Genomic DNA, 10,486 nt, shown 5'->3' with positions numbered 1-10,486 from the left:
GGTTCTAAGTTGTTGATTTATCCACCTTATCACACAGCACACCTACACCGAACAAATTCATTTCTTGAACTCATACTATGCCTTTTTTATTTTTTCTCTAGAGCATCCACCTGCACTTAATATGTATCTTGATGTTCTTCTCTAACCTGGAGGGGATACCTTGTCCCTCAAGCCTCTTAGACAAATTGTAGTATGTGAACCCCTCTTAGCAGAATGGGCCTTAGGAGCCAGGGTCACCTTGAGAAGGATCGACAGAACAAAGATGAGGGAGGTGGTGACCTCAGTGTGAGCTCTAGCCTGGAACCCTATGGGTGGAGGAAGTAGCAAATGCTAACAGTCTCAGTCTGAAGCTGGTTTGTGCAGGTCTCTGCACCACTCAGGCCCCTAGGAGCATGCATGTATGAATAAAGTCAGGACAAGCACACCCTTAGAGTAGGAATGTAAACCCAGAATGAAACGGAGCTTTAGAATCTGAGTGAGTGGCACAGGCAGCTCCTTCCAGCAAGAAGAAAACTACTGTAAATGAAACAGGAATTAAAAGAAATTAAAGAATGTGTAAGCGAAAATTCAGTTGTATGTAAGAAAACCCCATTCCCCCTGAGGAAGAGAAAGAGCTGAAGTCCCTTGAAAATTAACTGCCTGGCCGGGTGCGGTGGCTCACGCCTGTAATCTCAGCACTTTGGGAGGCCGAGACGGGCGGATCACGAGGTCAGGAGATCGAGACCATCTTGGCTAACACGGTGAAACCCCGTTTCTACCAAAAATACAAAAAATTAGCCGGGCATGTTGGCGGGCACCTGTAGTCCCAGCTACTCGGGAGGCTGAGGCAGGAGAATGGCGTGAACCAGGAGGCGGAGCTTGCAGTGAGCTGAGATCGCGCCACCGCACTCCAACCTGGGGGACACAGCGAGACTCCGTCTCAAAAAAAAAAAAAAAAAAAATTAACTGCCTGTTTTTCTGTGGCTAGTGCACCTTATCTCTCCCTTTCCCAGGCATTGTGGAGACCCTGTTTCTCTAGCTGTGCAGCTACAAGGACACTAGGCAGATCAACTCAAGCTGTAAAACATGTTTTTACTTGAAAAGTAAGAAATGATGTAATGCATGTCTCAATTGAATAACTGTTTTTATTTTTCGCTTCTGTAATATGCTTCCCCCTGCACAGATCTCCCCCTGCCGCACAAAATGCTTAAAAGGTAACCAGACTCTTTGTTCGGGACTCGGTCTTTTTGGATGTTAATCTGACTGGGCCAGTGCACCTAAATAATAAATAATAAGTATCCTCCTCAACACCTCGGTCTTTCTGATTCCTAAATTCTCCTGCTGCATCAAGAGAGGAACAAGGCTAAGAATCCGGGAGAAGAAACAATCTTGGACTAGCATTCAGAAAATCTGGTTCCTAGCCCCAGATCTATGTAACCTTTTCCTTTTTACACATGGGTTTCCTGATCCTAGAAAGAAGCACAACATCTCTGCAGTAGCATCACCCCCAAAAAGATGCTCCAGAACTCTGAGCCACACCCAGCCCAGAGCCAGGCCAGTGCATGGAAACTCAGGAAGAATAGAGATGCCACTTTACTTCTCCCTCTGCATGTCCTTTGCTAAACTCTCAACTTGCAGAAGAAGCTGAGCTGGTGTGGCTAGGATATGGGGCCAGGGGCTGGGAAGACGAGATAGCAGAACACGCAGGTGGCAGATGAGAAGGGTGCGGCTATTCCCGCCAAGAATAAGCTATAGGGCAGAGGCTGAGATGGGAGGGTGGGGGTGCAAAGGAATTCTCAGCTTCCTTTTCCTCCCCTTTATGTGGCTTATGGGAGGAAATGGAAATAGAAATGTTTGTTGTGGATGTGGATGATCTGGGGGAGTTGTCCCTGAAACTTGTCCAAGAGGAAGTGTGCTAGTAAAGCCCACAACTTGAGTACAAGAATTTCTTGTGTTTCTTAACTGTCTTCTTAAGGTACGTGTTGTGTGTGCCCTGTGGTTTTGGGAGAGACATTCCCAGATCCTGAGAGAGTTGACACCCTTCTTGCATTGTAAAGACTAGGCCTGCCTTGTGGGAAGTTGGGCCCTGGCAGGATGTTCCCAGGGTCCAGAGAAGCTGTTAGGGCCCCATTGTTAGTGGGGTAGGGTCAAGCTCTACAACTTGACAAAGCCTCATCCTTCAGAAGGAAGTCTGGCCCCTAAGCCAATATGACTCCCATGTGAGAAAGTCTGGTCTGCTTTTTTTTTTTTTTTTTTTTTGAGATGGAGTCTTGCTCTGTCACCCAGGCTGGAGTGCAGTGGCACGATCTTGGCTCACTGCAACCTCCGCCTCCTGGGTTCAAGCAATTCTCCTGCCTCAGCCTCCTGAGTAGCTGGGATAACAGGCATGGACCATCCCACCTGACTAATTTCTTGTATGTGTATTTTTAGTAGAGACAGAGTTTCACCACATTGGTCAGGCTAGTCTCGAACTCCTGACCTCATGATCCATCTGTCTCGGCCTCCCAAAGTGCTGGGATTACAGGTGTGAGCCACTGCACCTGGCCTGGTCTGCTTTATTGCCTGTCTTTGCTCTGCAGGAGTCAGGGAGTGGGGATGTGACAGAAGCTCCAGGAGGCAGTGCTGCCGAGGGGGCTGCATGGGAAGCTTGAGATCTCATGCAGGGCCAGACATTCTAGTCTCTGCTCACCTGCCCCAGGTTCCTCAGTCTCCAGGACAGGTTAGGATATCAGATTCTATCTCTCACGAAGTTCAAGGAGACAACTCTGGTCCTCAGGTGGAGCATGGAAAGCCTACCTTAGCTTAGAGCTTTCTTTCAGGCTGTTATTTGTCCACTTAAATCCAGGTAAGCAAAGTGTTCCCTTGCCTCCCCATGTTACCACTTTCACTGGACCATCAGTTGCACTGTCACCATGGTATCTAATCCCAGTCCCTTCCACTGCAGCCCAGCCCTGATGCTCTTCTACGTCCTTAGTGGGCCTCAGATTTTCTCAGACTCAGTTCCATAGAACCCAACATATTTTTTTCTTTTTTTTTTTTTAACTTTTAAAAGTCAGTGGTGCAAGTGTAAGTTTGTTACATAGGTAAACTTGTGTCATGGGTTTTGTTGTACAGATTATTTCATCACCCAGGTATTAAGCCTAGTACCCATCAGTTATTTTTCCTGATCCCTCCCTCCTCCCACCCTCCACCCTCTAAAAGGCCCCAGTGAGGGGAACCCAACATATCTTCTCATGGAAAAAGGATGGAGGAAAGAAGAATCACAAAGTTGAGTCGAGGGATGGATAATCATACTGGTTACAAAACAAATTAAGTTCCATCAACCAGATGCCTAGTGCTCTTGTGGACCAAAGCTGGAGAAAGAGGTGTCAGAAGCCATGAGCAGATGGAAAAACGTACTAGACAGACTGGGAGGAATGAAATGTTTTGGAGAGTTTGGGGTCTGAGCTTAAAAAGTGGCTTCTGGAAATGGATCATGAAACAGGAGCTTTGACCATCTGTCAGTGAATGGAGTAGAAAATAGCCATTCTATTAATATGTTTCCTTCCTTCTGGCTTACATATTTCCTAGGGTGGAGGGAACACAGAGGCTGTACCGTAGTTGGAAGGATTCGGTGTAGAGAACACGAATTACTTCCTCTGGCACAAGTGATTAGTAAAAACATACCCAATGTCTCCTTGTGCCTGGGCTGATGAAGGGACATTATATCCAGAGGAGAGGGCTGTTAGAAGAATATGGCCTTTGGTCAGATGAATTTAGATTCAAATCCTAGCTCTTTTGTTTACCAGTTGTGTGACCTAGAGTACGTTTATTAACCTCTCAGGAACAAAATTCTTTGATCTGTCATATGGGAATGTTAGCAAACACACTAGACTGTTAGGGAATTCATAGTTCACTATATGCTGAATCCTCAGAAAAGTGCCTCACACAGAGAGGCCGTCTGGCAAATGCTCTAGCATTCTAAGCCTTAGCCTCACCCTCGCTCATCTAAAATCTCTGTACAATTGCTGGTTGCCTCTCACAGGCCCCATTTATATCCTGCAGGGACACAGCCAGATGGAAGCAGGAGATGGGGCTGGATCCTGCACTGCCAGCTTTCAGTCAGAACTTGCTGATCTCTGGGTCTGGGTCCTTTGCCCTGCTGGGGATGCCGGGACTGGAGGCTCTGCATGCCTGGCTCTCTGTGCCTGTGTGCCTGCTCTACATGGCAGCTTTGGTAGGGAATGCCCTTCTACTGGGGCTGGTGGTTGCTGACAAGGCACTGTGGGCACCCATGTACCAGCTGCTGTGGCTTCTGGCAGCTGCTGATTTTGTTCTGGCCACATCCACAGTGCCCAAAGCTCTGGCTGTACTTTGGGGCTTGTCCAGTGAGATCTCATTTGGAGCCTGCTTGGCTCAACTCTTTGTTGCCCGTGTGGCAATCATTGCCACATTGCTGAGTCCTCAGTGCTGCTGGCCATGGCCGTAGACTGCCAGCCTTTGCTCTATGGGGCATTGCTGGCCCAGTGTGTGGTAGGTCTTGTGGCTCTGGCTACCATGACCCGTGATGTCTGTGTCATGGTACACCCTGTGATCCTGCTCGAGAAACTGCCTTACTGTGGGCAGCGGGCCCTGCCCCACACCTACTGCGAACACATGGGTGTGGCTCGCCTGGCATGTGGAGATACGTGCCCCATCACCTGGTATGGACTGGCCACCACACTGTTCTCCCCAGCCCTGGATTTAGGGCTCATAGGTGCTTCCTATGTCCTCATTCTCCGTGCTGTCTGCCGTCTGCCATCCCATGGTGCCCCCCACAAGGCTCTGGGTAACTGTGGGGCCCATGCTAGTGTCATTGGTCTCTTCTACACACCTGCCCTCTTCTCCTTCCTTGCTCAGTGTTTTGGGTGTCACACAGTGCCCAGCCGTATTCACATCCTACTGGCTAACCTCTGCGTGGTAGTGTTCCCAGCTTTCAATCCTGTGGTCTATGGAGTGCAGACTCAGCAGAGCTCAGAGGCTCAGGCACTTGCTTCAACTTTTCTGGGCAGGAGCAGTGAAGAAGGTTGGCCCTGAGAGGGCCTCCCCACAGGAATAGATGTGATCCCTATTTTTTTCAGTGTGCGTGCCCAGATAACCAATTTATGCTGCAGGACCCATCTGGGTAGAGCTCTGACTAAAGCATCTCCATTGTCTGCCATCAGGTGGCCCTATGCTTACTCCAGCCCTATTTTATCACCCACTATGTAGGCAGAATACACTGAACTGACCTCTCTCTGCCCAGCTCTACAGTGCCCAGTCTATTCCTGATATTTCCAAGTCTGTATTAATCTCCATAGGGGGATTACACACATATAGAAGTGGTTGGTCCCAGACTGTAACAGTCTGGGAGGTCTAGGACATGTCCTGAGGACTAGGATCTTATCTTTTGTCCATCAGTTTATCCAACCAAAACCAGATTAATGAAACATGTCTCTGAGTTGGGTCCCTTGTACAATGTCTGACACTAAGCAGGAGCTCTGTTTGCTAAGGGGATGAAGACAGGAGGGGCTGGGGAAATGGCACGATGTGAATAAAGTAGAGCACAGCTCTGGAAATGGACATGGTTTCCGACCTGGGTGATAATACCTAGAGCTTGGAAGACCTGTTGGCTTTGGATGGGAAGAGAGTGCACAATACTGTGGCTTCCTCACTAAGCTCTTTCCCTACGTTAATCAGATACTAAGGCTACTCTTGTGTTTTTCAACTTGTGCTAATGGCTATTTGTAGACGGCAAAATATGGGGACAACAACTCCAGCAGCAGTTGTCATGCTTCATGCTCTATCTTCTTGCTGTTTCGTTTTTCCTTTCCTACGTTCCTTTTTCCATAAGATGCCTTAATTCTACTGTCACTCATCTGGATATCGATCCCAGACAGGTTTCCTGCTTCACGCAGCTTAGGTTTCCCAACCTATTCCTCTCTTATCTTCCTAACCTCTGTGCTCCTCTGGACCCCATGACTAAAGCAAGGCCAGGCTAGAGAAGCTAATGAAGAATGGATCTCTGGCCTTGAGCATGGAGTGAGAGGGTGAGAATCTGTAAAGTAAGAAAAGGATATGACCTCTCAGCAAGGATTGTCCAGCAAAGCTCTGGGCATGTCTTCCTGGAGTCATACATCCACACAACTTCTCAAATCTTTTCCCAGAAGGAAGTCGTAGTTTCATATACCTTTCTCTGCTAGGTATATGCCAGGGCAAGGATTCCAAAGGATGAAATGAGTAAGCAGAGGAACTTTATATTAAGCAGCCATATAATCTAAAGGGTCTGTGAAAAGTAAAAAAACAATAAACGATAGAGATAGTAGAGCCACAGAGACAAAATTCCTCAATGGTAAAATGGGGCAACACGCTCTTCATAGGAAATCTGACATTCTCTTAGGCACTTGGGTGAATGTGAAAGTCCCCACTCTCTGAGAAATACTCAAGAGAGATAGCAGAAGAAAAGAGAATAATTTTGGGTGGCTGGCACTAAGAGCACTGAGCTTTGCGACTCCCTGTCCAGGCCTCAGGAACTACACTCTTCCTTCTCTGTAGGGATAATGGCAGTTCAGAGGCCAGAAGACTTGAGGCTCCACAGCATCCTGTGGCAGGTTAGGAAATATTGGGAGGGAGCTTTCTTGAGGGACAGGCAGTAGAGGCAGCTGGCATTAAGACCAGAGGAACTGGTGGAAGCATTTGAATAGTGGAATGGATGTAAAAGTTTACAGTACCTGGCATAGTGCAGGAGGCAAACTCCTAGGGGTGATGGAAGATATATAACAGAGGAGTCCAGTACAGTGTGGCTGAAGTGATCCCCCCAGATATACACTTTGGCCCTCATCCAAGTGCACCCAGTTAAGTAAATGCTTCTGTTCTTGAGATTGAACAGGTAGAATTGCATTTCCTTCTTGAGTCTTCCCTTTCTCAAAGTTGAGGGAAATGCCATAATCCCTCCTGAAAGGGACCCATCCCAGGGCCCCTGCAGGTTTGCCTTAATCTGTTTAGACAAGAGGGCCCAGCAGGGTGGAGGAAGATCTAAGCCTAGGGATGGATGCAGAAGACCCTGTTTATTGTAACAAACTCACTACCACCATGTTTAGAGGCACCAGTCTGTCTCAACCCTCTTCTCCACCTTTCCATACCCTTTCCACACCCCCTTCATCCTCTCAGCCCTTTCAAATGTCAAAATGTGTACCCCTCCTATTGAGACTATTTACTTACACTAGAAATAAAAGCCCAGGGGAGCTCCAAGTACTTACTGCGCTCTTGTAGTTGATGCAAGATGCCACCTGTTACAGCTCTTCTGACCACTCTACAAGCTGCTGCCCCTGGTGCTCCCAGGAGAGTCTCGGGTACAGGCAGAGGGTGGAGGGATTACAGCAGCAGGTGGAGATTGTTTTGTGCTTTGGGCTGGCTTCCTTCACCACTCTGATTCTGTTCAAGAACCTCCAGGTTTTGGGAGAGAGTGAGGGTAGACAGAAATAGGGAGGAAGAAAAGAAAGATGGGATACCCTGCATGTTCTGATTTTCCCTTTGCTTGTATGTATGGGCACAGGGGGAGTGAGGAAAGACAAAGGTGAAGGCAATAGAGGAAGGAACTCTGGGCTGTATTCCCTGCTCAGTTATGAGGCCCTGTTTTCTGCAAAAATCTGCCACCTTCTTCCTGTGCTCAGGATGTAGGAGCTCATGGTGGCTATAAAAGGCTATGCAATCTTTATTTTATTATCCTTCAAAAGCTAAACTATCGGGCTGGAGTTGCAGGCTGAAGGCATAACCAGATTAAGCTATGGTGCCAAAGCCAGAAAAGCTATGAGTGAGACATCTCAGAGAAGGACAGGGGCCACAGACATTTTTATTCAAAAAGATTTTGTGGGGAAACCTCAGGGGGTGTTGCATGCACAGTAAAAAAAAGTTGGGAAGGAGTCTTGATTGAATCTAGTGCTGGTTTATCCAGCTCCAAAATGGGACTAAGAGATGGATTTAGAGAAAAATAACTAATATAAAGACTCTTACCAGAGGCAGGCCAGGCACTGTTCTAAGTACTTTACAAATATTCTATCTATCTATTATCTATCATCTATCTATCTATCTATCTATCATCTATCTATCTATCTATCTATCTATCTATCTATCTATCTATCATCTATATCTATCTATCATCTGTTATTTCTATAGCTCTATCTATAACTCTTAAAACAATAAGATAAACACCACATTTTCCCCCATTATACATATTAAGACAATGGGGCACAGAGAAATTAAGTAATTTGCCCAGTGTCCCAGAGTCAGGATTAGAACTCAGGAAATATGGCTATGGGATCAGTGGGTTTGGACTCTGAGTATGCAAGTAATATGACAGGCATATGACAGGGGAGAAGAGATCAAATTATGCGTCTCTCTAGAAACTTTCCCTCTCTTTCTATCTAGCTGAGGCAAGGGAGCTGCCTCCCAGCCTTACCCTTTTGTCCTGTGCTGCATACCCACCCCAACATAACTTGGATCTCTGCCACTTCCTTAGTTGCCAGAGCATAGGATCTAGAACAAAGATGGGACCTGGGGGCAGCTTGAAGCATTGTCACTTATTAGTCATGTAACTTAGCAAAATATTTTCAGACTCTCAGAACCTCATGCTTTTCAACTATAAAATGTGGATTACAATTCACCCTCTGTTATGTCTTGTGAATGCTAGATATCCAACCAGACCGGTGCATTATGGTATTGTTACTGCTAATGTTCCTTTGATGATTTGCAACTCTCTGTCCCTGCTGTCTTCAATGCGAGGTAAAGTTGTAGGAATCTGCTAGATCTCTAGAGTGGGGATACTGTAGACAACTGAGGCTTCCTAAGGACATGTCCTAGACCTCCCAGACTGTTACTGGCCCCAGGCCAGTTTCTTCTCTTTATTTTAAGTATGCCCCAAAGCAAACCTAGCCTAGGCCTGACAGGTTACCTCCTAACGCTCTTCTCATGAGACAAGCATGACCCAGACTGCCCTGAGTTTCCTTCACAAATCCACTGCCTACAAATTTTAATCCCATAGTAACTCAAAGATGGTTCTACTTCTACTCCGATTCTATGTAAAGAACAAACTCTTCTACACCTGGGCCTCAAAATTCTAACTTCCTTCTTAGAAGTTCGGAGCATGTCTCTGGCCACGCTTGAGACCTGGAATTAAGCCAATCTGTGTTTGAAACTGAATACTGCCATTTAAGTTAAGTGACCTTGGGAAAATGAATTAACATCTCAGAGCCTTTCTTAGCCATATGTAAAATGAGGATAATTATACATATATGAGAAGATCACATAAGATTACATAGAAAAGTATGTAAAACATAGGTGCTGATATGTATTTATTAGATGAAAGAATGGCTAAAAGAGTCAATAAACAGATGAATAAGACCTTCAATACATTGTCAACCTTGCTAGGGAGGTAGGCCCAACACACAGAATGTTAAAAGTCAGTGTGTGTGAAGATGTGATATAGACCCGTTGTGAGAGAGAGACATGAATCTAGGTTGAACCAGTTATTGAAGAGCTCCAGTTGAAGCTGAACTCAGAAAGATTAGTGTTACTGAAAATTGGTATTACTGAAAATAATATTCCCCAAATTCTACGCTTATATAAAATGTATTGTATAGGCCACACTTTGTAGCATATAACTCATATATGCTACATTTTGTAGTATATAAAATACATTTACATGCCTTGGAACCCTCTCAAAATCTATGGGTAATCAGGACTTACAGAACAATGTTAAGAGATAAGATTACTCATAACTCAGAGATAATTTAAGGAACTTTCCAATGTGACCTCATGAGAACAAATCTCCCTGAATCCAGCTCTAGAAATATGTCCTGTTACAGGACCCTTTCATCTTGAGGACAGGTGGAAGGCAGTGGAGAGTAGATACAGAAGTATCTCCATAAGGAAGAAAAAATAATAGCTACCATTTTCGATTGCTTATTGAAACAAATGCGGTACTAATTGTTTTCTTTGCTTTTGGACAGTCCTAACAGTCCTTTGCTTTTGGACAGTCCTAACAGTCAATAAAGTAGCTTGTTATTTTTGTTTACGGTTTTTACTTATAAGCTGTGTGACCTTGAGCAAATGAGTCAACCTTTCTAAGACTTAGTCTCTTCATCTGTAAGAATTGTAATAACAGTGCTGTTATTATAATTAAATAAGATTATGCATATATAGTGTCTAATAGGCACTGTAGCTATTGGTGTTTTATTATTACTGTTACTTTTAAAAATAATTGTTTAGTTTGCCATGGTTGAGTAAGTGAAAGATGAACTAAAGTCAATTGTTTGATAGCAAAGCCCCTGCTCTTAATTAGCAAACTGATCTGCCCATTTTTATAGCTCTTTGTTACCTTAGTTATGGCTGTCACCCAATAATTCTGAATGTGGGGACTTGGCCTAGGTACTTTGACTACTATCAGCTGTACAAATCCTATAATGACCTCGCGTTGCTGAAAAACTATGACGAGAGGAAGATGGGCTATGGT

This window comes from Nomascus leucogenys, chromosome 15, assembly GCF_006542625.1.
Source record: "Nomascus leucogenys isolate Asia chromosome 15, Asia_NLE_v1, whole genome shotgun sequence".
In the NCBI taxonomy this organism is placed as follows: domain Eukaryota; kingdom Metazoa; phylum Chordata; class Mammalia; order Primates; family Hylobatidae; genus Nomascus; species Nomascus leucogenys.
Note: the sequence above shows the minus strand (reverse complement) of the source record.